Here is a 5,518-nt window from a genome sequence, read left to right as displayed (position 1 = left end):
TACTCACCTGCATGCATACTAAAAGTCAGCTACGCTGTGTGAGTTCTAGTTAATCATACATCATACAATACATGCACTTACCTTCAATTATGCATCCGAAGATACATAATAATTATTTTGCTAATTTACTTTCATTTCATACTTTCATACATACGTACATACCTTATTACTTTCATACTTTATATTTACTGTCCATTCTATCTCAGATATTATTAGGGTCTGATCCCTTATTTTTCTATCTCAGATATTATTAGGGTCGGATCCCTCTTTCCTTTGTCTATCTCAGATATTATTAGGGTATGATCCCTTTCTTGTCTCTCTCAGATATTAGTAGGGTTTTATCCCTCTTTACTTCTCTATCTCAGATATTAATAGGGTCTGATCCCTTTTTTCTCTATCTCAGATATTATTAGGGTCTGATCCCTTACTTCTTCATCTTCGCACATACTGTCTTTAGATACCCGTAACATACATATACTTTCTTTAATCATTATTACATACTCATACGTTGTACATATATATTCATCTTTCATATACATACCTCCCTTGTCAATACGTGCAATATCCGAAGATCGTTCACGTACTGATAAGCTTTCATTCACAATCATAACATAATATCTATCACGTAAATCATACATGGATACACTTACCATTTAAGGTAAGTGTATTAACTATCACATCAAGTATGCACACAGCCTCGAAAACATAACAAGGAAAGGGGCTAGAAACTCACCTGAATCCTGTTGCATTCGCCGTTAATTGTTATCCCCTTCTTTAATTGAGCATGGCTAAATGTTAAATATATATATTTTCGTTAACTAACCTTTTACTTGATTAAATGGGTATTTTAGTTAATCAATATGTTTCTAAGTTGGGCTTGTTTGTTTAGGTGGGTTATGGGCTTTAAAGCTTGTGGGTTTAGTTAAGCCAGGCCTATCGGTCTATTTATGCATCCCGGCCCAACTAGGTTCAGGCTCAACAGAACTGATGGCCGAGAACCCATTCTAGCCGAGAACCTTGGTTTGACCGAGAACCCATCACTTTGATCGAAAACACATTTTGACCAAAAACCCATCTTAGCCGAAAACCCATTCTTGGACTGAGAACTCTCAGGTCATGTGTGTTCAGCTCATATTTATATTTTTATCCCATTTATCGAGCTCCGTTAACTGTCTATGGTTCATATAATGAACTTTTAACCACTTATCATCATCATTCATAACCGTTTTACACCCATTGCCATCACGACTTCAAGATCTAACCCGTTTTAGACATAAAGCATAAATCTTTATAGAGTTAAAACGTTATAGGCTAGATCTAGGGTTCATCTATGAGCCGTATACTACCATAAGACCATTAGGCTCATTTTAATCATCAAGTTTGCATTTTTAAGAAACCTTTAGACCCGATCTACACTAGGTTTGAGTTTCATGGCAACCCGTTCATAAAAATGTAACCTTTAATCGTAGAAAACATACCTTTTGTTGTTTCTGGGTTACGACTAGCTTTAGTTAGGAACCTTGACCTTGTATTTAGCTTGTGTCCCAAAGATCTATCAATAAAAGGTTTGATTTTGATCTCGGTTTCTTATTCTAGCTTTCGGCCGCCCTTAAGAGGGTATGTGTGTGTGTTTTAAGGTGTAAAGTGGATAAGATGGATAGAAATTGAAAGATTTAGGGTTTAAGGGGTATTAATACTCCGTTAAGCCCATGGACCTAAAGCTCACCTTTCCTTTTTAGTCCATGATTAATTCTCTTTAATTAGCCTACTTATCTTCCCTCTTTGTTATTTATTATTTACTAACTCGGGTAAACTTTTCCGTTAAAACAAATAATATGTATTAAATGTTTTTATTCAAAATGTTGGGATGTTACATCTCTATGGTGGTCAATGTTTTGCACATATGCGAATGTGTTACGATGCGTGTTAAAGACATATAAATTGATGCAAATGGAATTGCATAAGCCCTATGCCCTGCTCTGATCAAATTATGTTGTCTTAACCGCACCTACGTTGGCTTTAGAGTTTGGCTTTGGTATTCCTCCGGGAAACCATACCGCCGATTGCCACTTGACAATCGTGTGCCACCACAAAAGCAGAAATCTCTGGCGTAACACACGGTAGGACGAAAACCCGGGTGGACTCTAGGTTCGAATTGACAACCTTTACATAATGTGTAACTCAATCATTCATTTCTAATATCTACCCAAAAGTGACACAAGTAAAATTTAAACTTGAGTCTCTACTGAAAAACCCAAGTCTTCCACCACTAAGGAAAAATTAAGGATAAAATCCAAACACCTTTCATACACTAAACTACAAAATATTATATTATTATGAAAATATCAAAATCAAAATAATTACAATACATCCTATATACAAGTCATGAATCGTTTCCATAGCCATTTATAGCTAACAAAAGAACACAACATTTAACAAATCACAACATTCTGTGTCAAAAACATTTTTGATTCATCTACCTAAGCATGTCATTGGCTTGCAATTGCAACCCACTCAACACTAGCGAAATACTAGCAGTACTACCATCTCCGGAAAATGTAGGATGGCGGAGAGGTGTCGGCCTATCGGGAATCGCAGGCACCTCAATATCACCTTCCAACATCTTCAATGCATCCATAATTGTAGGCCTTAAAGCCACCATTACATGAGCACACAATATCCCCACAAGCACAAATCTTTCCATTATCGCTTTAGGGTTCACACCCTCATTACTCACACCATGTTCCAACAAACATGGATCCAAAACTTGCCCCATTTTCCCTTCTTTTATAAGTGACCATGCCCAATCAGTTATCAAGAACCCATGAGGGGGGTCGGTGCTTGACAAGTCAAGCGCTTTCCTCCCACACATAATCTCCAGAATCACAACTCCAAAACTATAAACGTCACTTTTTTCAGTCAGCTGACCGTAAAGAGCATACTCTGGAGCTAAATACCCGTGGGTTCCAGCTACTCTAGTAGTGAGATGAGATTGACCTTCTCTACTTTGTTTAGCTAACCCGAAATCCTCCACTCTAGCTCTCATACTCCCTTCTAGAAGTATATTTGTAGCCTTGATATCTCTGTGATAAATAGACGGTTTGACTCCATAGTGAAGATAAGCTAAACCTTTCGCTACATCTAATATTATGTTCCTTCTTTGGGGCCATGTTAATGGCGGTTTCCGACTCGTTGGAAACAAATGATCATCAAGATTCCCATTTGACATATACTCGTAAACAAGGTACCGTTGATCATCCCGTCTCTCGTAACCATCTTCTTCACCATGAATGCAACATCCGGTTAAAGGGACAAGGTTTCTATGCCTCAAATTACTAATAATTTCAACCTCATTACAAAACTCGTTGTTACCTTCGAATTCCGATTCTATAATCTTTTTAACCGCAACGACCGACCCGTCTTTTAACACTCCCTTGTAAACGACCCCGAAACCGCCTCTACCAATGAAATTCTTTTGTGAGAAGTTATCAGTTGCCTTTTCGAGCTCGTGAAACTTGAACCATATAGAGCCCGTATTGGGCCGCCTTCTGACCCGGCTCGATTCGAATTCATCCGGGCCCGATTCATCAATCCTTTCTTGCTTCCTCTTTCTATCCCACCTAAAGTATAATCCCAGAAAACTAATGGTTAAAACAACAGCCACAAGACCTCCAACTAATCCGAATATCACAGGCAGATGATTGTTGTTATGGGTTTTGGGTAAAATGTTGATTCCGAAAATACACGAAACCGCCCCGTTACTTTCGGGCCCGAATTGATTCGCAATCCCGGCAGCATAAAGAACAGCAAAGTAAAAGCAATTGTTAGAATGGGAAGCGTTACCGTCTATCTTATCCAATTCGGCGTTAACCGTAAACCCCGCATCAACGCAATTCGCACAAGCAGTAAGATCAGTGAGATCACCCCGACACGCGGTATCCAGCAAAGTATTGTTCCCCAGTTTCCGGTGCCAATCTTGGACAGTCTGAATTGCAGCACAGGTGTTGGGCGAAATGACAAACTGTAAAGGGTCGAAACAAAAGGTCGCGAGATTGTTGGGTAGCGAGAGCGAGTCGAGCTTGGTCTGGAAATCGGATAAACAAGCCGAGGACGTTGCGAGATCGGGTAGATTGAACTCAGAGGTTGTTTTGAGGTATTGTGCTAAACTGATACCGTAGACGGTGAGTAACGTCTGACAGCAGCCGGTGGAGTTGCTGACGGGTTTTGTGGAGTCGCCGCAGTCGTTGGTCGGCCATGGGATTCGAAGCACGTAGTCCAAGTTCATCGGGCAAGAAGTAGTTTGCGACAGAACTGACGATGAAAACAAGAATATCGTGAACACGGCGTTTGTTAGGAAGATATTATTCATGTTTGATTGTTAGGTAAATTCATAGAGTTCTGGATGGATTGTTTTAATATACACAAAATACAAAGCGGAGGAATTAAAGTTGAAGTAAAATTGATATATGGTGGAGATTTCGTAAATGGCTGGCTCTTGTGGATTTTTAAGGAAAGATCGTAGAAAGAAAAGATGTCGATCATCGGAGCAAGTGGTGATGTTGATGTTCCAAATACGATAAAACGATAACCAGTCAAACCACAAGTGTACGTTGTTAAATATATGTTAGCCGGTTAAATAAGTCAATGATTAATAAAAGTGTTGCTTGCATTATGCGGCTTAGACCATTCCCAAACCATCCTCTAAATTACATGAGATGGTTCTCTATTTTTTTCTACAAATAGTTAAAAATGATTGTGAAAGAATAAAAGATAAATGTTACTGTTTATGATTAAATTTGAAGAAATATACTGTTCGTCTCTGTAATTTTTTAATAGTTTTTAAAATGGTTGTGAGTAAAGGAGAAAGAAAATGTATTGATAAAATTTTAAAAAAAGGTAGTATTTAATTAAAAAATTGATGTTTTATTGTAATTATAGAGATAGAAAATGGATTAAGAATACCCTTAGATAAGGGAGGTTTGAGAATATTTATTTTAGTTAATTTATAATTTCTTGAAAATTTAAAAAGACCTTTTAAATAATAATTGATAAGTTATAATATTATAACTTATAAATTTATGATTTATAGTTATATCCCAAACACAACTAAGTTTACTATCAAAACTAAATGTTGGAGGTTGTGTAATCTTCCTTTTTCTTTTATTTATTTTTTTCTATTTAATGGTATCATATATATAAAGTTTTAGCTAGGGCGGTAGAAGAAACTAAAAAGATTCGAAGCCGAAAGATTCAATTTAAAAAACTGAACCAAAACAAAAATCGAGGGGTTCAGTTTATGTTTTATAAAAATTAAACGATTTGGTTTTGTTTTGCTTGTAATAAAAATCGAACCGATTTTTAGATTTTATTTTGCATGTAATAATGTAATAATTTTTAAATTTTTATTAATATGGTTGATTGTATAATAATCAATTAGTTAATAATTAACAAAATTATTGATATCTAAATTTATTATTTTTGGCCAACTCTTTTTTCGATCTGCCTAAAATTTTACCAG

At 36.6% G+C, this 5,518-nt stretch overlaps 1 pseudogene; it reads right to left on the bottom strand.

Moving 5' to 3' along the window:
* Window positions 1-2,476: 2,476 nt before the first annotated feature.
* Window positions 2,477-4,402, bottom strand: LOC143586841 (putative receptor-like protein kinase At1g11050 pseudogene; annotated as a pseudogene).
* Window positions 4,403-5,518: the final 1,116 nt, after the last annotated feature.

Source organism: Bidens hawaiensis, unplaced genomic scaffold (assembly GCF_021521415.1).
Source record: "Bidens hawaiensis isolate Kalapana, Puna unplaced genomic scaffold, B.hawaiensis_p1.1 tig00035003_1, whole genome shotgun sequence".
In the NCBI taxonomy this organism is placed as follows: domain Eukaryota; kingdom Viridiplantae; phylum Streptophyta; class Magnoliopsida; order Asterales; family Asteraceae; genus Bidens; species Bidens hawaiensis.
Note: the sequence above shows the minus strand (reverse complement) of the source record. Positions and strands in the feature narration are given on the sequence as shown.